Source organism: Tauraco erythrolophus, chromosome 7, assembly GCF_009769465.1.
Source record: "Tauraco erythrolophus isolate bTauEry1 chromosome 7, bTauEry1.pri, whole genome shotgun sequence".
Classification (NCBI taxonomy): Eukaryota; Metazoa; Chordata; class Aves; order Musophagiformes; family Musophagidae; genus Tauraco; species Tauraco erythrolophus.
In genome coordinates this window covers 10,682,629-10,706,708 of record NC_141471.1, presented here as the reverse complement: position 1 = coordinate 10,706,708, position 24,080 = coordinate 10,682,629, and the positions used below count along the sequence as shown (strand labels likewise).

General features: G+C 38.9%; 1 protein-coding gene across 1 annotated transcript in view; it reads left to right on the top strand.

Annotated features, from left to right (window-relative positions):
* The window catches only part of PTPRN2 (protein tyrosine phosphatase receptor type N2), a 683,076-nt gene that overhangs the window by 127,344 nt on the left and 531,652 nt on the right, over positions 1 to 24,080 (top strand). The gene's annotated exons all lie outside the window — the stretch shown is intronic.

Sequence of the window (24,080 nt, the reverse complement as noted above, 5' to 3'; positions counted from 1 at the left end):
CAGGAGTTCTTTCTGCCATCGTGTGGCAGTACTGATCTACTGCAAAGGGCCGATCTTGCCAAGCTTTACTTAAACGTGGACTATAGCGTGATGCTGGGGCCGTAATAAATCATGCTCTGATCCTTGTTTTGAATGGAGTTGTTATTCCTGGTGTATATCCATATAGCACATGTACTCCATTGTGTGATATGAACAATATGGATTCCCCCCCCCCCCGATATGTGCAATTTAACATACACTGCAGCTAGCTGCAATTTTTATTTGTTAATGAGCAAATAATGACGTTTATTGGGCTTCCTATGAGAAAAATGTAAAGGGCATTTCTTCTGAATACTAAAAATAAAATTCATTTCTTCTGAATACTGAAAAAGAATGATTTTAATGGAATTTCTGGAAAGAAATTCCCTTTGGTTTTGTATTCCCAGATGAGCCAGTGTTATTGTTACTACAGTGTTTTCATCTTTCTGCCTTGGAATGGCTAAATGATCTTCATGACAGCTAGATAAAATCTGAATTTTTAATGAAATTTAGTGCATAATGACAATACGCTTTAAATTAGACCTCTAAACTGAAGTTTAACACCTCTATGGGATAAACTCAAAACATAACATATAATGAAAACATGAGACATGAATGGTTTTGTTCCTCAATTACTGTTTTCTTAAACACATTTCTATGAGTTGAAATTGTATGAGCGGGAGAGCCTGAGGTGGGGAGAAAAATATTTCTGTCAGGCTCTAATATAAATTGTCACTAATATAAATTGAAGTAGATTAGTGAACCATCTGAACACAAAAATACTAATCTATGTCCTTAAAAACTAATTTTAACTTTCTTAAAAGTTGAGAATTATACCTCTGTTTATAGATGGTTTTTTATAGGTGTTTTATTCTGTGGCTATGCGTGTGCTTTGGTGCTGTCCTACGAGAAGTGTTCACCTTTCTGGGGGAAGAGGAAGAGGTGGTGCACGCTAAATATTAAAACAAATTTATGATATAAACTTGGAGAGGTCATTCCGTGTACTTTGGCACAGAGACTCTGACACATATGACACATGGGTGGCACATGGGTGCCGCTCCAGGAGTTCATGTATTGCAGGTTGATCTGGTTTTACCTAGGATGGATTGATCTTCATTCTAGGGTACTCGGCACAACCGTTTCTTTGTTCCAGGTATAGCCTCCTGAATGCCTCTGATTTTTCCAAGTCTTTTTATGTAGTTTGGGTTACATAGTTTCTAAATGGAAAATTTATCTGGAAATGTTTTTTCAGCCCATCAGAAATATTAAGCTTTTTAATCTTTTTAATCACCTTAATATTTACTATAGAAGCATGATGAACCTATAGACAGAGCAATTTGGAATGAAGACAAATTCTAGGTATCCACTGGAAGCAGTAAAACACAAACAAAGCAAAAGTATGGCTGAATTAATTCCTTCATTCTGTATTCCTTATATTTAGATATTTGTATTTTGACCCATCTGTCTATATCTTAACTGGTCATTTGAGCCTTTGTTTTTTAACATTCACTATAAATTGAACTAAATCATTTAGGAATGTTATAGTGTTTGAGGCCTGGACATCTATGTATGTTCATACCTTGGTATATTGATCCCGTTTGTTTGAACTATCTCCCAAGTAACTTTATATTTGGTGGATACAAGTGATATTTCTTTTTTTCAACAAAGGCATTCAGAAAGCCTTTTCCTAGTTTAAATACGTATATATGTGCATTGGGCTTTATGTAACAGTGTGTACTGTACAGCAGAGGGAGTATTTTGTCAGGAATCGAGAAGGCTATTTGTCACTGCGTCCCTGAGCACTTGGCACATCACCAGCTTTAGCAAGATATGCCATATCTTATTATCAGAAACAATCAGGCACTAGCATGTTAAAGAGTATACAAGTGCAGAGGTTGGATGGGATAAGCTTTGAGTTACTGAAACCTTTCATTTTGTCGGCTTGCACAGAATAGATAGCAATATTTCTGAAAATGGAGTGGAAAATGGATACGCATGTTAAAGATGAAATGTTCAGTTGCTACCAGTGTTTCTCTTTTCTACAGACTGGGATTTTTAAATGTTCTTTATGAATTTATTAGTTTTGAACAAGATTTCTTCTCTTCCTGTTCCCGAAATCAGTATTTCCTGATGTCGGAGGTTTTATGCTCTTTATGACTTTAATGCCTCTGCGTGTAAATTTGCAATAGTCTGATACAGAGTGGACTTCATGGCATTTGCCACTCTTCTATTGGAGTTAAAATACCGTGTTTTGGACATTAGTACAGGATTTAAATTGTGCAATGACCAAAGATGTGGGTGATGCTCTGAACGTTCTTCCATTCATGTTTTTTTTTTTTAAAAAAAAAAAAAAATAAAATTGACAATGGACAGGTTGAGCAGCAGGAAGGAGTGGGACCAAATCAGTCCTGATATTCTTGTGGCTTATTTCATCACCGTGTTGCCCAGGATTTCAAATTTTGGACCAGTACCTCTCTGCAAGTCAGGCATGAAACGAAACCGTGAAAGAACTCTTTGCTTATGCTATTACTGAAGAGGTGTTAATTTACAGCCTCCTCACCACAAAAGTAAATTGACTTTACATTGATAATATCTTTCTGCCTTGTCCCTGTGCTCCCCTCATCAAAACTGATTGTTTAATTCTATTGGAATTGTAGGGAACAAGCTGTCATCACAGCTCAGTTTCTCCCCCCCTCCCATTTTCATTAGAAGCTATTATTTTTAGTTTAAAATCTTTATACTTGTAACAAGTGGCAGTTAGAAAAGAACATGGATACAATATGGTAAGGGCTTAAAATGTTGTCTCAAGTTTCTGTTATTTCACATTCACTATTAGAGTTTCTTTTGGAAACTAGATTTATTGTTACCTGGCATCACAACAAGAGCTGGACAAAACCACTGTCCGTAACGGAGGGCTCTTGGCAATTCAGTCTTGTCACAGCAGTGTCTGTCGGCAGCGCAGGGTTCAGATCCCAGCGAGTGTGTTAAGTCTTCATTCTTGTACCTTAGTTTGCTTGTTAGAGATGTGTCAAAACAAGGTGCGTTCAGTTCTGTGGTGATGTGAGAGACTTCATCTTGCCTTTTCATTTAAAAGATTTCTTTCCCTAAGAAGATAGCTGAATTAAAGGCACAAAGAAAGCTTCTCCACTGATAAACAGGAAGCTTCCTGGCCGCCTCACGCACAACAATTTTGTTGATTCCTCTGTGCATGTTTTATGTAAAAGCACTGGCTTTCCTTTTATACTGGAAGTCAAACAGTTCCTTCTTCCCTATCCGATGCCAATCACTCTATTGCCTGGTAAAATCCACCTGGTGCACAAGTCTCGTCTGCAACTTTGCCCAGAGTTGGGACCCCACATGCTTCCAGGGCAGCTGGCTCTGGTCCCAGCTCACTTGTCGTTTCTAGTTTGGGCTCTGTAAGGCCTCTGGCTGACACAGATTTGCTATTTGTCACTGCGTCCCTGAGCACTTGGCACATCACCAGCTTTAGCAAGATATGCCATATCTGGCTGACACACATAAAACCTCTCTGTCGAGGTTTTAACCTGGCTGGCAACCAAACACTGCGCAGCCACTTGCTCACCTTCCTCCACCCTGGGAGATGGGGGAGAGAATCAGAGGGGAAAAAGTAAAGAAACTTGTAGATTGAGAGAAGAGCAATTGAATAAATTAATAAAATAAAATAAAAATAGAATATACAAACAAGTGATGCACTGCAGTTGCTCACCATCCCCTGACCAATGCCCACCTCGTTCCCAGCTAGCAATCCTGGAGGAGAGAAATCTTGAAACTGTGATCCTGGAAGAGAGAAAGCCAACTTCCCAGCCAACCCTCATTTATATATTGAGCAGGACGTCACATGGTATGGAATATCCTGTTGATCAATTTGAATCGGTTGCTCTGGCTATGTCCCCTCCCAGCTTCTCGTGCGCTTGCACACTGGCAAAGCATGGGAATTTAAAAAGTCCTTGATTTCTCAGCAACAACTGAAAAGATCAGTGTATTATCAACATTCTTCTTGTAACAAATCCCATACTAAATTCAAAACACAGTGCTATTCTAGCTGCTATATGAAGAAAACTAACTCTGTGGCAGCCAAAACCAGGACACGCTCCTAAGCCTTGAAAGTTGTGGTATGACGTTCTCAGTTAACTATGACTAGTACTTCATCACAGTACAGGAACTTGGATCTACACTTCAACAGTTTGGGACCTGCCTTAGCAACAGAGGATGAAACCTTTTGTTTTGCACTAGCTTTTACTCAAAACTAGTCTTTAAGAAAAACAGCAGAAGTCTTGACCTTTTCTCTAGACTTTGTTTACCTTTTTTTGTTTCTGAGGGCCTACTGAGTGTGGTATGTGCCTGGTGAGATGGTTGGACTCCAGCCCTGGGGTATTTGTTCCCCTCAGACCAACTTTTGTCTGTAGCACAACTGATGGTGTAGTGGTGGAATCTCCCATTTAAAAGATGATCTCAGTACATAGACATGTTCATCCTGCATTTTGATGTCCTTGATAGATGAAGCGAGACAGTGCAGTGCATCATGCCGCTATCTCAGAATAATACATCCATTTCTCATGGTTTTGTTTACAGTTTTGAATACAGCGTGGGGCAGAGATCCCTGAGCTACTGCTGAATAATCTAGCTCCAGAACCCAGAAGCAGCAGAGCGATATCAGTATGGTGCTGTACTGGGAGTAATTAGCCTTGCTTGAGAGGCAGGCCTAATTAGCCCATGCACAATGTTGCTCTAACGAGGTTATATTCTCTCTGAGACCTCAGCTAATATCCCTGCATGGTGCTGTATAAATGTGCTAGTTTGGCTAGCTCTGACATTGCGCTGGGTAAATATGCATTTGAAAGGGTAAATGGGGGTTCAGAAAGAACTTTTTCCTTTTTTTTTTTTTGTTTTGTTTATCATTTGCAAGGGTATTGTATGTGTATCTGTGGGGATACCATTCTGTCATCCTTGCTCACTTGGAGCATCCTTTTGAAATTAGTGGAGCCACTTTGCTTATAATTCACTCAGAAAAGAGCTGCATCATTCAAGATCTTAGAGTTTTAGACTTCTGAAAATGATACTTTTCATAGAAATATTTATAAAAATGACTGGCTTATAATCATGCAAGTTATGAGATGGATATTAACACGTGTCGATGGCAGAAACAGACTTTACTTTTCTTTGTTAATTCTGTCAAAATGTTAGACAGATGTGGTTTAGCCAATTAAGAAACTTCCACTAATTTTTCTTGTGCCAAATTGTTAAGTATTGCTGCTGACCTAGTCTCAGTGCAGCCTGTCTTTCATCATTGTTTTCAGTTGTTAGTCCTATGGAGTCCTCCTGTTCTCCAGAACTTTCTGGCACAGACTTGTAGAAAATATGTCTGCTTAAGTGCGTGTTGATTATGGGATTAATTTGTGCTTCTTTTTCAGCCTTGTCAAGGCAGATTCAGTTTCAACTTTGGCTTTGTAAATTTTTTCCCCTCTGCTCATACACGTTTTATATTTAATATTTAAAACTAGTCCCGAAGCATGTGAAATGAAGTGCCCTGAAAGATGTGATGACCCAATAATCCCTGGATATTTATCTTGTGAATTTCTAAAGCTGTAATTGGGCAAAGTGAGACATTTGGTACTGGAACGCTGTTATGCCCTAAGGCTGAAAACTTGCCGTGCAGTGAACAGCAGAGGCGCAGCACCAGCCCGTGCGCTGGGCACCGTCCAGGTGGTGGGTGCTGAGCTTCCCACCAAGCTGTCCAGCGATTGCCACTCAGATAATTGACTCAGAATAACGCTGGCAAAACGATTTCAGAAGGATAGGGAGGAAAGTAATACTTTTCTGTTCCTTTGTTGAGCTCTGAATCTACTTCACAGACAACATCGTAAAACTTGTGACTTCCATGGCAATGCTGACTGCACTGGGCCAGTCCAGTCACCTTCTCTCACTAGTGTGGAAGTAACACTGCTGCTGGCCCCAGTGCTGGGAGAACCGGGGTCTTTTTTGACTTTTGTAAAAAAAACATCTCCTTTCACATGTGCCTAGAGTAGTTGCGTCCCTACAAAAGTTGGTCTTGTGTAAAGAATGAACTTGGATTTTATGTGAGGAGGGCAGGTACAGCCGTTAAGAGTGTGACATTGCCTTAATATGGCCGAATCTGAGATGTGGGGGGCTGATTTTTATTTTTTATTTTTATATTTGGCAATGCAAGTAGAATTACACAGTGTTTGTAATAAAGAACTGATGAAACATGGGAAAGTAAAGCATGAAGTGGAAGTGGTCATGAGACAAGCCTTGTCCTGACTTTGTGGTTCAGCTTAGGAATTCTGAGTTTAGGAATTAAATTAGGAATGCAGTAGTATGTCAAATGGAATACTTTTTTCCCCAATTTTTTTGTAAGATCATCTGAGAATAATTTTATAAACTGAAGATTTAGGCAGTAAAATGGAAACTTCCTATGACTGCATATTCCATGACTGAGATACAAAAACTGAAGGCAGGCTCCTGCTGTGAGAATGGTTTTTAAGGAATATAGTACTCCAATATACAGTACTACTTATGTGGAATGAGATGATCTCTGTGGTGGTTTTTGAAAATGTTTACCTACTATAAACTATTAGTAAGAAAAATTGATTCCATGTTCTCCACTGTAATTCTTGCTTTAATGTTGAATGAATTTTACCAAATACCAGTATAAAATATTGTAATCCTTTGTGTCTAGATATAATAGGAAGGCACAATATACCTTATCACGTAGTTTGCATAGTTGCAATCTTTGGGTTTCTCCTATTATATTTTAATGCATATTTTGACATTGCTCTTCCAGTGCGTATTTGTATGAATTCTTACTGGTTTCACTGGGAATCACTGAAAGGAAGAAACATGAACTATGAAGCACAAAAAATACTGCTTGTGTTCAATATATATTTATTCTTATTCAAGTGTGTGGTTTTGTGTTGTTTTTTTTTTTCCCCTACATCCAAAGTTGTTTTATATGTCTTTTATCTCAAATACTTAAACCCTTCTGAGATTTTCTTTCATTCTTTTCTTGGTCTATTTGATTATGTTTTATGTCTGTTTTCAAGGATAATTTTAATCTAAAAAAAGTCATGATGTCTTAGTATGAAACATGATTTATTTATTTTATTGTTGATAATGTCATTTGTGAATTCAGTCACACGCTGAGCGCACCTTGCCAGAATATTAATTTCCTACAAACATGAGAGGAAATAGTGAGACGTACTGTACATTTTGATCATGAGGTTAAACGAATTTAGCTCACTGTAGAATGGAATATTGCTCCACAATTGTAATTTTGTTTTTTTTTTTCCTGTTGATTACCATATTTAGATCTAGAAGGAAGCTTTTTACAGGAAAAAAAGCTAAAGAAAGTATCAAAGGGAAATTTCAGGGCTGGGGGAAAGAGGCGAATTGCACAGTAATTTTCTTATGTGGGAACTAAGCATGTTAAATATTTCGATATTCACTTTTAAAGCAAATTAGATCAAACAAATCACTGTACTTTTGATCTATTTCAAAGGCTTCAGACATTTTTGTCAGAGTGTTTTGGTCGTTTCTGGTGGTGTTGATGTCTCAACTTTTAACAGAAACAAAACAAACCCCCAAACATTTGTTTCTAAGCAGAATACATACTCAAAATTGTGGCTGTACTGATACCTATCCTGTGAAAGAAACACATTTCCATTTGAAATAAAAGCAACCTGATTGATTGACAGTGTCACTGCATCTGCACTGCAAGGTTAACATGGACTGTTATTCCCAGAGTGCCCCAACACATTAATTGTCCTGGTATTAAAACCTCTCTATTAAGTTTAAAGGTATTTAAAATTTAGTCCGGCTGGGGGGATGCAGGGTCCTTTCGCATGGGAGGTAAATGGATTAGGTTGCAGCGTACAATGCCTAGTGAGTCTGCACATAACTGTGTTCCCACGGTATCTCCCAGCACCTCAACAGAAATGGTATATTGCAATCCCATCAGCGAACTGGGAGAAGAAATTTACTCAGTTCAGCCCAGTGCAAAGAGCTGCCTTTACTAAAAAAAGGCTCTACTGAGCTGTGGAAATCTGAGGTAGATAAGTTCTGGATAAAAATATAATAATGACAAATTGCAGATGACCTGACTGTGCTCATCCATAATTCTGTCGCCAAGAAGCAGGGTCAGGCTCCTTGTACAAATACTTGTAGGTCACACTGCTCACACAGAAGTTCTCAATCCACTGCAGGCATGGGACACTTGTGGTCATGCTTCAAAGCTTCTAGGCTGTAGGGGACATTATTGTTTTACAGGTTCACTCCACCAGGTCACTATGGGTTATCCTTAGCAAAATACACTGTCCCGTTCTCAGAGAGAGAATGAAAGTGTGCTATTGTGATGTGCTCCTTGTGTCTCCAGCCCTAGAGCAACCTCCTTTTGAGGGGATGCTTGTGTTAACATCATCTTCTGCAAAAGATCATGTTTTTTGGTGGCAAGCTAAAATTCAGCCCTGAGAAACATAGGCTATTGTGTTCCTAGAGATTATTTCTAGACCATTTTAAGGTAGAAGTTGTTAACTGAATTGGTGGGGAAAACTTTCTAATGGTAGTGAAGAAGATGAAACAAGATTTCCAGTACTTGATTTAGTTACGGAGCCGGTACCAGTATCCTCAGGGTAATGCAAGGAAGCCTTTGCATGTTGGACAACTGATCTGGAGCGAATATGATTTGAGTGTAGAGGTACACTGTGGATGTTTTCACCAAGCTAAAATTTAACTGGATGTAACTCTAAGTTTAGCCCTACAAGGAAGCTCTACTTTGAAAATCACGTATGAATTTGATAATTAGAAGAGGAAAGGGAGTCAGCCTAGAAGGTGGGAATCATGGAATGAGATTAAGGTCTATAGCAATCAACTTCGGAACTCAACTACATAATTATAGTTTGATTGCCCTTGTTTTGTCCTTTGTCTTTTCTCATTTTACTTGTGCTTTTTGCTTTTGGAGCAGGTTTGAAGGAAATGTGTCAAACTCATGGCAACACTGGTCTGGAGTATCTCAGCAAGCTGAAGGGAAGCGATTTCCCAGAACTTGCATCTTGCTAAACATTTTAAACTTCTTTCATTCTAGACATAGTAAGAAAACTTCAGAAAGCTAGAAAAACAGCAACCACATCTTTTGAGTCTTGCCCAGTGGTTACCCTTTGGTTTTTTTAACTGAGTTAATGATTTCTCTGATATATCTCACTCTTTTTTTTACACAGGAAACTTTTGTAAGTAAGTAGTAAACACAGAAGAATAATCATATGCAGAAAGTCCATTCTTCCTGTCAGTCAGTGTGTTGCAATTTTACTTAATAAGTAAATTCTAGGTGGTAATAGAAGTTAATATTTCAGATCTTCAGTAGGTTTGGTCTCTAGTCTTAAAGCTCAGCAAAAGAAATTGAAGAAAACTAGCGTAGGTTCTTTCCACAGCACTTAGCATTGTATATTCTTATTTTGATTTCATCTATGAGACTATGTTTATAGATAATACATGTATTATAAAGATATAAAAGATGATAATTTTATAAAACACGTAGCCAGAAGAGTGGTCTCATGGTGGGATGAGGAAATGTATCATAATTCAGCTCAAATTTGTGACCTGTCACATTACTTAGTATCTTAAAAATTCAAAAAGTTCCACAGTTTGGTGTTCTCCATTTTTTAAACAAGAGAATTAATTGAACTGACAAGGTATAAAGAAAGTATTATAAATCTTTTTCTAATGAACCTACATGTCTGAAGCTTAGACCAAAAGCTATAGACAGTTTTCATACAAGTTAGGTTTGAGTTCATCTTGGCAATGAAGCGTATTCTGCTGTAGCCACTTCTTTTAAAGTTGATGCTTTGCATATGTATGGATGGATCACAAGGATAACTATGCTATGCCAATTTTTGCACTATATACAGGGGTACATGAAAATGCAAGGCAGTAGAGCAAATCTTTGGCAGAATGGTTGCTGGTAGAATTCTAACAAGAATTAATTTCCTTTCTCCTGCTAGTGATATTTTATGTACATTCACAGAAAATATTCAATCTCTTTTTTTTTTTTTCCCCTCTCTCTTCAAAAAGTGTTGGTTCTAGCATTTTTACCTGTAAAGTTTAGACATGTTTTGAAAGAAAGCATCCGAGCCAGACATAATCAGTGGGTTTGTTCCCTCTTTTCCATGAATAGCAAATGTCATAAATTACTGGCCATGCTCAAGTCAGTTACTATCAGTTTGACTAACACTATGTAGTCATATGAAAATGTTTGCAGCTACTGAATCAAACCAGCTTATTTTTGTACCATAAGTATTTTGAGGAAAATAGAGAAAGATAACTGCATCACTAGTGAGCTGTTGGCTTTGCATGGAATTAATTACTGCTTCTAAATTGTAAAATACTGCATTTTTATGCCAAAGACTTCTGAATGCCAACAGTCAAAAAATTCCACTTATGATTCAAAAACTATGTTGTTTCACTGCTGATGCCTTCAAATCTACTGTAAGCTATATCCACACTTGAATTCAAGTAGAGAAATGGCAAATTTAATTTGTGCAAGAAAGAAAGTAGGCACATTAGACTTTTATGCCTGTGACCCAGAAGTTTTTTATGGCATTATGTGAAATGAATAAAATTATTCTGAATGCAGTATTTTATTTGGGATAGAGGAGGATGAAAGAAAAGTGAGATAAATCTATTAAATATTCAGCAACGCTATTTAGGTGTATGCTAGATTCTTGGTGAAGTGTTGATAGCAGAAGCCTATGGCTGTACAGCTGTATTCGGTTTCAAAAAGCTAGGATTTTTCCTGAATGTTTTATTGAGTATCTATAGAGGAATGAGTTATAGCATCTTGATTTTCATCCCGAATCTTAATACAGATTTAGAATTTTGAGAGCATATTCTGCTCAGTCCTGCCCACATTCCCTCTATCTTCCCTCTGTGGAAATACTCTGCAAGTAGAAAGACTGCATAAGGTTATCTTCACCCTGTTGTCTGCTCTGAGTGGCTGAAGAAATGCAGATGTGTTATCTCATACACTTCATGAAACTATTAACAGCTAACAAGCCCCGAATCTGAATACAATTTACAAATAGCAATTTCAAGAATAGTCAGTGAATGTTCATATCAAGGATTGCAGAAAATACAGGGTTATTTTCAGGGGGTGAGGAGGAATAAATCTCAGTAGTACCACACTAGTTTACTATCAGTAAAGTCAAAAGCAAGATGTAACTTCCCAGGCAAGAAAAGTCAAGAGCAAAACATAAAACTCAGAACTTTTCTTTTATCACTTTAATTTTCTTACTTTAGAAAAATTTTCAGATCACTGAAGCTATTTCTTAGATCTTTTTCATGATTCCTGAGCTTGCTTTTCTCAAGGTAGTTTGGCTGGTGTGATCAGAAGTGCTGCTTCTGGCTGGAAGTATTTAATTTCTTTTCTGCATGTTAATCTTGCAGTGTCTGTGCATCCTGTTCCTTGCTCTCCTATTTCTTGTTTTGTTTGTCTTCCCATTCCTTTTTCTTGCCCTCCCTGCTCATTGGGGAAAAACAGCAACAACGAAACCCTGTACACTTGTCTATTTTCTAGTTTATGAAATCACTGGAAATTAACAGTTGCCCAATGTTGCCTGTTGGAAGGTGAAGCGATTTGTTCACTGACAATGTAGTAAACCCTTCCTGAGCAAGATGAAGAAGATACAGGAAAAGAAAAGTTCATTTCCATTGAGTTACAATACTGACACTTTTCTCCTAGCTACTATGCCTTTTATTAAGAGCAGTTTAAATTTAGAATTCTTTTCATTGTCAGAGCTTTCCTAATTAACAGAGCTTAATTCTGATAGTTAAGGTTGAACTCATTTAAAAAAAAAAAACAAACCTAAGCAAAACAAAACTGAGAAAAAGAAAAAATGGAGCTGAATACTCTGCTTCTTAAACTCCAAAATTCAGCATTTCCAAAATTTTTCTGTTCCATACCCATATGCAATGTCATGAAAGTCAATCACGCTTCCTCTGTGCATTCTCCCCGCTGATAAACTTTGGGATGAATGGAACAAATTCTTTGTTAAACTGTCTAAAAAGCCAGTCTCTACCGAAGTAATTTTTGTCTGCTGTGCCACTGTGGCCATTTAGGGTCAAGACCAAAACCCAGAAGCATTTCCGTACTGAGTATTGTTAGGCCTCACCCAGATCCCACATCACATCGAATGTGACCGCTGCTCTCTTGTGAGTGAGCGTGGTTTGAGGGCTGGTACTGTAACTTCTAGTTGTCAAGGTCTAAAATTCTCGGGAGAGGAAATTGCAATAAACAATGTAAAGTCAAAGATGCCCTGGGTGCTTTGCTGTAATGAATATTGAGAAGAAATGTAGTTAAACAGTTCCCAAATCCACTTTATGCACTGGTGACCTGCTTTTTTCCTTGGAGATGTTTACTTACTAGGCGTACACCATGGTCCAAATCCATTTCCCTGCCAATGGGAGTAAAGCTGCAAAGTCTATTTAAATTAAATAGGTAACAATAATGATATTTTTGTTTCAAAACAGTAGAGAGTTTTAGAAATTGAATTTTTATATTGCTGGCTTCCAAACCAGTTTAGTAGATCTATAATCTCAAATTTAAAAACGACTTTTTTTTTTTTTTTTTTTTTACTTTCAAGTATATTGTTAATGAAACCGAGGCATTTGCCCTTTGAAAGATGATCAGGTGTGTAAATCTAGTTACCCAACACAAATGTTAGCAGATGTGTATGTTGATACCAGTTGGGCTGCAAGAAAATATCTTTCAGAGACAATTTTTCTGTTAATATCAGAGTTCTGGTTTTCGCATGAAGACATTTAGCATATTCCCATAGGTCATATTTGTCCTCCATGTCTATTCATATAAATATTAATCGCTTCTTACCCTTTAGGATGATGTCACAAGTGATATTTATTATCTAACATTCAGAAGTGACTTATTTTGGGCATGAGTAGAAGAGAGAATTGCAGTTTTCTGCACTGTGGTTTCATACCTGAAAGAGGTTGAGAATCCATGGACCAGATCCACAAAAACACTTATTCATGTGAGCAGACCTGTGCTTATGCAACTCCACATTTAGACAGCTATTTGAACATTAAACATCTGAGGGTGTCTCTTTGTGCTCAATGAATAGTACCTATTCCATATTTATCTTTGTTTTCATCAGTCTGTGTATACTGCACATCATATCCACACTGTATGCTGAATGCATAATTATTAATTTACTCTTAAGTGTTTCAGTGTCAGTCACTACTGTAGTATTTACATTTTTCAGCAAGATTAATGAGTTTACTCAATGGGGAAAAGTGATATTTCACCAATAGGGAAATTGGAGAGCAGGGAGAATAAGGCTGAAACTGTCAACACCGAGCACGTACAAACAATTTTTTTCAGCCCCTGAGGCTTATAGGTACATTACATGTGAGTGGGTTTCCACGAAAACAACTCTTGGAGTTGCAAACAATCATTTACTGTATTCTAATCTCTCCCTAAAGTGTAGAATTATTGTATTTATTTTAATTTTTTAAAAAGTACTTACGTATGAGGATGCCCAGGGAACTGAACCTTTAAATCATCTGCTTGCATGACTGTTTCCTTGGTAAGGGACTGTGAATGGACCCAGCAGTACTGTCAAAGATGGCATTGGACTGGACAGTGATGTGCCCCAGTGTGCATTCCCCAGCACATGCTGGACCAGCCACCCTGTCACATCAGAAAGGAGCTCCAGCTGGAGGGTTCGGCCATCCAGATCTCAGGTTGCATAGACTGCCTTGTGCCTCCGCCCGGGCTGGGGCTGGCAATGAGGTTGGCCCTTGTGGTGAGAGATGTGCTCTGGTTGAGACACTGAGCCACAGAACCACCATGAAAAGAAACTGTAGGGAGACAGTGTGCAGCCTGTGGAGGTGAGCAGGGGTTTTGCAGAGGCTGTGCAGGGCAAAGCCCAGACTCTACATTGCAGGGAAGGAGAGATGGCCGGAGGGACAGCTGCATCTTAATGAATAGAGGCAGGAGACCTCTAAGATGAGGGAGATTAAAACTTGTGATTTCCAGGAGGAGGGAGGCTCGCTATTTACTTGCAGAGGTGCTCTTACAGAATAGATATAGGGCCTTGGTAACAGCTGAAGGAGAACCAGTTCCCTCTGGGGAGACATCAGCTGAGCCTGAACCACTTCAAGGCACCGGTAGGAAATGAGTCCCTTCTTGTCACCTCTCTGATCCTCAGAGGGCGGATCAGGGAGTGTGGTGTTCCTGCGCCCGCACGGGAGTCTGCGGGAGGCTGGTGGTGGGTCTTCACTCGGGTTTAGAACCTCGCCCACTTGCTCCTGCCTCGCTGGTGAGCACCGTGGTGTTGGAGGAGAAATGCTGCTTTAGCCAACGGGAAAGGTGTGCTCAAGAATCGCCCTCGGGCAGGTCGTTAACACATCTGCTTCATTCAGTGTCTCTGTTCCCTCCCTCTTTGTATATAACCTGGACCTCTATGTTATATGAGACTTTTGTAAACTAATTCCACCTTTTTTCGTTACTGGTAAACTTCTCATTTTGAACTGTACACGCTTATGACATAAAATATGTAACAAAATTTGAAATGCCTGTAACTAACCTCGTGACTGAGCTTTATAGTTATGTTGAGGTCCTTTCTTTGCCCTGTTCATTGCTTTGTGAGATATCTTTGAAGTATTAAGAGTTTGTTTATCTGTTTGCACTGATGTGTATCATCATTCTCATCTTTCTTGTCTTATTATTGATACTTATCTGAGATGTTTTCAGGCAAAAAAAAAAAAAAAAAAAACCCAACCCAAAAACCAAAACAGATTTATTGCCCTTTATCCTGAAGAATAGGCAATATTTTCTCCAAAGGTTGCATGTATTCATAAAGTATATTAACATTGCAGGACCAAAGGGCATTCTCTTAGAAAGTCATCTGTGGCAAGTGACTGTTTTATTTTTATTACACATGCGCTCTGTCCCAATTCCTAGATCTTGAAAACAAAGTTGTGTTTTGCCAGTTCTTCTGACATTAATGTTACTGCAAGCATTCTTTCTCGTTTTTTTTTGTTGAATAAAATGTCACTGGGTGGTGAATCCATGCTTAATTCATACTGTATTATAACTTAATAACATTATTATGAACTAGTGCCTAACTCTAAAAGATTTCTCATTGTGATATAAATTCTTACTAATTTGTTTTTGGGGACTAACAGTTATATGTCTAGCCATAAACACGCTGCAATCTTGTTGAACTCAACTATTAAACTTCAGCTCATTTATCACATCTCCTGTCCTACATCCAGCAAAAATAGTTTTATTATGTATAATCACCTATTGATAACGCTTATGAGGGAGTCAGCATGGCTCCTCCTCTTAGTAATGGCCTGGATAACCACAGAGAGGAATGCAAGTGTAAACAGTGTGTGTGAATGGGATACCCAAAACTGCCTGAGAGGATGTTTGCCCCAAAACTGGTAGTGCTAAAGCAGAAATTAAAAAGAACAAAGTTTGCTTAACAAGACTGTCATCTGGTTTAAACAGTAACCAGGGAGTTACCCAGAGACTTTTGGGAGCTTAAAAAATAAATTAAAAAAAAGTGGTAGCTTGAAAAGAAGTGTAAAAGAAGCACGAGAACTTGCTACAGTGGAGAGAAACAAAATTGGGAACAGAGCAGCATCTAAATGGGGTTTGCCAGTGCTGGAGGTTGCCCCACCAGTAACATAACCTGCATCCAGCATGGCGCATCCGCTCTGCTGGAGGTTGTGAATGTCCAGCACTTCTGGGACTCACCTTGGGTATTCATACCTGGCTCTGGATGATCTTCTTTACTACCTACAAATTATTCACCTGAAGAAAGCAGGTCCGGTATGCACAGAGCTGGAGCCCCCACATATCTCAAAGGGAGTGGTTGCAAATGGGAACCTAAACTTCAGCAGCGGGAGATCCTTGTACACTGCTTGTGAGTAGGTTGTGTGTGTGCACCCAGCTATGTGAACGTGGTTGTGGAGATTATAAACGTTTGGGGCTAGCAGTAGAAGGGTGTTTAGAAAATTGTAAGCATTTGCTATCACTTTGTAAGTGCCTGGTATCGTGGTTTATCTGTTCTTTTGCTGATATTGATCCTGAACTTATAGCTCACTGATTGCCAGTTAATTACATACCATTAATAAATCAATAAACCACTTCAACCCTGATTTCATTTAAACCATGTGACTTAGCCAATTTTTTCCCGTGACAACACTGTATGTAAAATTGAGGTAAAGGAAGATACTATCCAGAAAACGTGTAATGTATGACTACTTCGTTTAGCAGATCCGTTTAGGTCGCGTGGTTTTGGAGCATGGTGGCTCAGGACTAGCATGCTGTAAAAGCAACATGGGCTTTGCTCCTCAGCTGATCTTGTTTTGGTATGTGTGGCTGGCTCCAATAACTCCCTCAGTGTGGCTATTTTCATAAAACCAATATAAAATAGTCTAAATCTTTCCATTTAGAAGTTTTGATCTTTAATCAAAAGTATAATCTTTCATAGTATTTTAGCATTTGTTGTCTTGTGCTTCAACTAAATTTCCATTTAAGCTTCAAGCACCTCTTTGAATTGGAAAGCACACCTGGGAACATGCTATTCTGATCATTCTATGTTGATAGCCATAATCACTTTCTGCAGCATCTCAGTCTAAGCCATAGCTCTGACAATCACTATCTACCTTTTGTCTGAAAGTGGCCCATTTAAAAACAAAGGAAAAAAAATCCTATTGGTATTTAAAGTACCTGGTGATAGACTTTGCACTTTTACCAGATGAATTACAGTGCTCCACACCCATCATGTCTATCTCTGTACCTAGTTTGCATATCACACGCTAATAGAATTGAAAAGTGTTTTGTCAGTCAAGGTCGTGTATAAAGGCCAAAGAACCAGGAAGGCATTCAAAAAGTATTCATTCTCTGAGTATATACGCTATTTTTGAATACTCAGGCTTAGAATAACAGAATTAATGGCTATTTTGAACTTTTACTGCTGTTAGTGGCATCGTGCTTTGTGTTTCAGCTATGTCACTCTCATTCGTGCTGTGAACTTTTTCTCCAGTGTGATGATGTTCAGAGATCCCTCTGAGACAGCGTTGCATAGAGAACTGCTCATTAAAATTGTCAGTTCTGGCTCTAAATGAGTGCCTTGGAAATGAATTCCACTCTAGGACAAGAAAATGCTTTTAGATATGTAGTTCGTAAGGACTGTTCCTGCAGGTGAGCCAAGCTGAAGGCATTGACACGTGCATGTTTTGCTGTCTTTTACCGAATGACTTGTAAAAGATGAGAGTACAGGAATTCTAACGTTCGTTGCTAGTGATAAATTATACCCATTAAATAATTTCGATAAAGTGTTTCAACTTATGTAAAACCTCTCTCAGAAAATACCAGAATAGTTTTTGGTTGATAAAAGGCTCATGTTGCTCATCTGCAGGCTGCGACTTCAAACTAAACTAATGAATTAAAGGGGCAAGATCTAGAAGGAGAAGCAGGGTTTGGTGCTCGTTAACAGTGTGTATATATATAAAAAAAAGATATGCAGGCCTTGGGATGGTTGTTGAAACAGTTTAATAGGACAAAGCAGCTAGAGTTAAAATATTATTCAGAAGTAAGCTGCAATTGTACCAACGTAGGTGCTGTCATTTTCCTTACCATTCGCATTTTAGCTAGTGGAAGTTATCTTCCTAAAAAAGTTGCAGAATTTTTCTTATTGAGAACAATATATGCAGGTGAAACTTTTGTCAGCGGGGTGCTTTTGCTACTGAAAATCTTCAGACTTGTTTTAATAGCAGTCTGCCCAGAAAATCAGCTTCACTTTGGACATTGGCATGTACTAAGAAAAAGTTTGCCATGTTTAATTTTATGACCTCAAGAGGCTATTGCTTCTGCATTGGCAGATTAATCTATAATCAGGAGCACTTAGAAGTTCTTTCCTGTACTGAGTGTTTTGTGACCACTGCAGTGACTGCTCCATTTTTACGCTCCACATCACAAATTCAGCACAACCTTTTATACTAATAGGCAAAATGATCCAGACCTTCACAGGTTATGGAAGCAGAACTGCCCTTCAGTGACACCAGGAATAAAATCAGGCTGGTGGATAGATGTACAAAGAGGGCTTTCTTCAGCTATGTAGAAAACTAAAAGTTTGTAGTCATGTCTGCCCAGTAATTTCAGAAGCGTTTCACAAAGTTGCAGCTTGTGCACGCTACCATGTGGATTCGGAAGACGGTTTCTGGGGATTGCACAGAGACGTCTGTGTGTTGATAGATGTTGTATTCAGCTTGGCAGGAGCTATTCAAACTTAGGTATTTCTATAAACTATGAGCATTTTCTATAAAGCTAATAAATGGTTGTTATGGCTCAATGCAGATGGCATCAGTACCTGGGTTTGGGCTTCTGAAATGCATATATGTTTTTTCATGGATAACATCTCTCATAGTTTAACAAACTATTAGAGAGAACATTATGGAAGATTTATATTCTGTGTGCGTATTTCTGAGACCTGAATTCTGCCCTTGGGGAATTGACACTGCTACTGCTCAAAGGAGAAGCTATCAAGGGAAAAAATATTGAAAATCCAACCATGAGCAAATAAGAGATGTTTTATTTCCCCTTCCTCCTTTTCCATTTGCAAAAGATTGGAAAATAACTGATATTGCAACCATAGTGGCATAAGCCACTGAGAAGAAGAAAGGATCTGAGAAAAAGCAAATAATATTAGTGCTTTGCTTTGTATTATATCTTCATCCTAACCTGCTGGAATTACAGTTGTATCGTGACTCTAACAATGGCAGGGTTGTTTTTGCCTTGATTAATGTTATTTTTCTTTCAGTTGTTGTTACAGTCTATAAATTGCATAGGTTTGCAAGTTTTCTACAAGATAGTGCCAGAGCAACTGGAAATATGCTTTTATATTGCATGTAATTGCTGTTATTTTGGATTTCCTCACCTGAGTGAGGAAACCTGGGTAGATTTTAGATCCTGTATACAAATATTTCTTATTGCTGTGGTTTAACCCCAACCAGCCACTAAGCCCCACGCAGCCGCTTGCTCCCTCCTTCCCGTTGGGATGGGGAAGAGAAGCAGAAGAGTAACAGTGAGACAAAGTTCATGGGCTGAGATAAAGACAGTTTAACAGGTAAAACAAAAGCCACGTGCACAAGCAAAGCAAAACAAGGAATTCCTTCACTGCTTCCCATGGGCAGGCAGGTGTCCAGCCATCTCCAGGAAAGCAGGGCTCCATCATGTGTAACGGTGACTTAGGAAGACAAACGCCATCGCTCCGAACATCCCCCCCTTCCTTCTTCTCCCAGCTTTATATGCTGAGCATGATGTCATATGGTGTGGGATATCCCTTTGGTCAGTTGGGGTCAGCTGTCCTAGCTGTTTTCCCTCTCAACTTCTTGTGCTCCCCCCAGCCCTACTGGCTTGTGTGGTGGTGTAAGAGGCAGAAGAGGCCTTGACGGTGTGTAGTTAAAACATCCCTGTGTTATCAGCGCTGTTTACAGCACAAATCCAAAACTCAGCCCCACACTAGCTGCTATGAAGAAAATTAACTCCATCCCAGCCAAAACCAGCACACTTCTATTTAGAGATTCATCCTCACTATGTTCCTAGGAGAGACAAAGACCATCCAAGAGAAGAATCATTTACTCCACATTCAATTAGATGAGAAATTTGAATTTTAATAGGAATGTTTCTCCACGTTTCAAACAATATATCAAAAGTCCTCAGCTCTGCACATTTGTTGTTTGGTCAATACAGATTATTTCCCGTTCTGAATCTTTGCATGTTGAGAACTCACACATGTGTGTAATAAAATCCACAGATTGTTTTGATCATAATTAGTTGATGGTTTGCAATATTAGAGCAACACGGTCTAAGTATGTATTTTCCTGAGGTTCAGATGTTGCCACAAGACACGTACAACAAATAGGTTTGATGGCAGGACCTAAACATTTCTTGCCGTATGTAGCAATGTTCCTATTGTCAGCCCTTGGTTATGGTTTGCTGGTCACCGATTTGGAATTGGTCAGCGCCTCATTGAAATCCTTGATTCTGAAATCACAAGTGGGAAACTGTGTGATGTTTCGTTGGTTTTAAAGGGTCTCTGCACAAACACTGAAATTTATCAGCACAATCTGATTAGAAGATTTTGGACTTAAGAAAAGTCTGATATGGAAAGGAAATACTCAAGAAAAGGAACTATGATTGGGGTAATTTTAAACACACTTCTTATTGGTTTAGTTAAAGAAAAGGAAACTTTTTTTTTTTTGCTAGCAGCCTTGTCAGCTTTCACGTTAAATAACCCTCTAGTGCTCTGTTCTTATTGCACCCTGTAGATTGAGACCCAGTGTGAATAAATAAATGGCAAGTCAGATGGTATCTGTTTTAATACAGGGCGCTAGAAATAGAGACATGACTTTTAATGCAGGTGCAGGCACAGCCCCTGGCCATAAAGGCTATATCAACTCCTGCTGCTTTTTTCCTCCCTCTGCCCCTCTTTCCCATGAATAGAAGCATGATGGAAATTGTGCCACAGCTACATCTTCGCTTGGGTGATTTATCCTCTTCTGGCTGCTACAGAGTACTTCTGGGATACAGACAGAAAGCTTATTCCAAATGAATGTTGCTAACCTATATGTTACACCACGGGATCAGAAAATGTGTGTTGCAAAATTTTACTAAAGAATTCATTATCATTGTGGGCCTTCCAGTTATTAGAAATCTAATGATAAATATTTAGTTACTACATATTTTACAACCATGGGTTCAGAATCGTTGAAATCTTCAAAACCACCTCAAATCTATGTTTAAAAATATACAAACTGAAGTTCTGATATGTCATCTATATAGGTCAGTGTTTCTTTTGGATGGCTGATATCTGCAGTGTCCAGCTTAGCAGTCTCACCAAGAAGCTGATTTAAAAGCTTTTCATTTTTACATGTAGATAGTAGTTGCTGATGCTGAACTGATATTTCTGAAGCTGCTGTCATTTGAATGTTAGCTCGTGTTATGGTGAAGGTACATAGTATTTGTAGCTGTCTTGTTCTATATATATGCAATATGTAATGTATGTTTGTAGAGGCAATGTAATATCTCATTAATGCATACATAAAATACTGTATGTGGACATTACTGTGGCAGATGTGTTGGAAAGGTTAATCCTGCTTATAGGGCTTACATACATGTATTTTGATTCTGAACATATCACAGTGGTAAGGGAGAACATGCAGAGATCCAGTGAGTGTGTGGAACATGGCGGCGTCCTTGCTAAAGTATAAAATTGCTTCTTGAGATTTCTGGAACTGAAGTAACCAGACAGTATTTCTAAATGCCAAACAGCTACGCAAGAGACATCCAGAAGGCCAGACATCAGAAAATCCCTTTTATCCAAGAAAGCAACCTTCACTTCCTATAAGTCTTAGCTCACTGATGTTACTCGTAGTGGGAGCAGAGACAGATCTGGACTGCTGTTGAAAAACAGATTTAAAGGACTCTAATGGGAAGAAAACAAAATGCTTCTTTTCCAGGGGACAAGAATATTTCCTTTTTCTATTTCCCCTTTCCATTTTGTTTGTAGGTATGGAAATTGTTTGGGAGTAGATGGTAGCTGAGGTGAGCACCTGTGTTGATTTGCAAGGCGCTTTATCCTTTGCTTGACAGTACTTCTGATTTGGCCTTGAGTCACAGCCAGTTTTCCAAGACCTTTCCTTTCCAAGGGCAACCAAGTCTGAATTCTCCACAGCGCTGCTGCTCCACTTTTGCTTGCCCCTTGGCAGCAATGCCGTGCACATAATGAATTTAGGTTCCTATTATAAAGCCCTTATTAAACTAGACTACACTGATTGCATTGCATTGTGAGTAGTTAGCTGGAGAAAAAAGTTTTTGAGCTCTTGCTTTGATATTTTCATTTCTTGGTATGAGGTCCACAATCCTCACCCCGACTGCCCGTTTTCAGGTTCCAGTCTTTTCCTGCATTTTAGGATCTAAATCTGAGCGGCACACAGCGAAGCGCATACAGTATATTCACATATCTGATGAAAATAGGTTTTTAAGTTAATTAGCAGATGGCTTTTCAATTCCTCTGGAGTGCCTGATTTAGCAACTTTGCATTCATGTGAGTGATCTCATTGACTTCAGTGGGAGTCTGTACGCTCAGGAGCCTTTTGCCAGCGGCTGGCAGAACTTAGAAGGCTATTTCCTCCAGTCTTTTCTGTGGATATGAGAATAAAAGATATCTGTATCCAAGAGGCAACGCAGTAGAAATCTCTAGACCTTCCTAAGCGTGATGCCTCTGTCAGCCTATTGTCTGCCGTTCAGAATGAGGCTGCTGGCATTAGAGAAGCACAAAAAAGCAGCCGAGCACTTGTGGGCTCTGCCAGCGGTAGCCCTGTGAATTAGGGCAGGATGTTGACTCTGGTATCTTTTTCTTTTTCCTCTTTAGAAGTCTCGGACCCCCTTTGGGAGCGCTGTCTATATGCTATTAAGCAGCAAAAGCATATATTAATAGCATCTTACTTTTTCATCCTCGGAGAGATTGATGAGTTCCATCTGGGATATGCAAAAGTGCTATAGTGTGGGAGAAATCGGAAATAGTAAGGCAGGGGTAAGGGAATGACTTCTTTAGAGTTATAGTCGTTGCATCCCAAGACCTGCCAAAGTGACCATCTTGTTGTTTGCAGGCTCCAGCCGGAGAAGCATCTGCCCAAACTTACAGAATCGCTCCTCTCTTTCAACATCACAGGCACAATGCTGCCTGTGTCAGAGCTAGAGGCAAGCTTGAATAGCTGCAGATATATAAAGGAACAAAGTGAAGGAGCCTTTTGAAGCCCAGAAGCCACTTTGAATAATTTAAGGATCTTCCTTATCATCCTACTGTTTTTGTTGGCAGTTTAGATGTACGGATTCAGTGGCTTAGTTTGTCAGAAAGATGGCAGAGGTTGGGTGAATGAAATGGCTCAAGTTTGGTTTTGTCTGTTTTTCATTACATACAGCCTCTTTCTCCCCCTGTTGGAAATAACAGTTTTTTTCTGAAGATTTTAGGTATTTAAGAATTATGAAGAACACTTAACATAAAGTTATTCTTTCCTGAATGTGTTTACTATAATGATGCTGAGCTTTCAGCAAGTAAGTTTATGACTATAGATTTGCATTTTGCAGTTTCATGCAAATGTCTTATTTCTTCCAAAATACCTTTACTTACAGGGTGTATTTTGTACTTGAAATTAATAATCTGTCTTTTAGTGAACAAAGTGAGAATGCTTTTGGAAAAAAGGTGCGCAGAGGTTTGAAATATTCATGAAGGTCTACAAATGACTGCTGACTTTTGTTTACTGTATATTGCATTGGCTTTCACGGAGACAAGAACTGGCTTTTAAAAGAGAAACCCAAATCCCTCCAAACGCTTCGTTTTGGGAAGGCTGGGGAGAACCGATACTGTCTGATGATTTGTTTTCATGAGATGTCTGCATTAGCTCTCAAATTACAGAGTTGATTCGATGGAAAATTGCAAGAGGCTGCTCATTTGTGACTGACCCTGCCATCTAACAAGAAGATAGACCTTAGGCATAATTGGGTTGATGCTGATTTGATCGCACACAAAAAAAGCGCTTAAAATAAGTCTTAGATCTGCAGAAGCAAGGCAATGCTCTGTCCTTAATTTGCCCCTTTTGTTGGTTGTCACAGGATTTTGCTACACTGGATGACTGCTTATTAGGAATCATATGCCTCGTTCAGTGGATTGAGGATAAAATTATTTTTATTGATGCTTTGTGCAACTATATTTTGTATGTGTTTAGAGAAAGAAGTGTTTACCCAACATCCTACCCCAAGAAATGCCACGCACCTTACACTGTGTAATTTGAGTGGAAGCAATATATCTAGTGAGATTAGACTCCCTGAAACCTTGTCACCGACGTGTTTTAAGTAGCCTTGCACTAAGAATAGGTAAAATATTAGATTTGGCTAATGAAGGTAACATGAGTCTCGAGTAGTTTATGGGGAATTAATATTG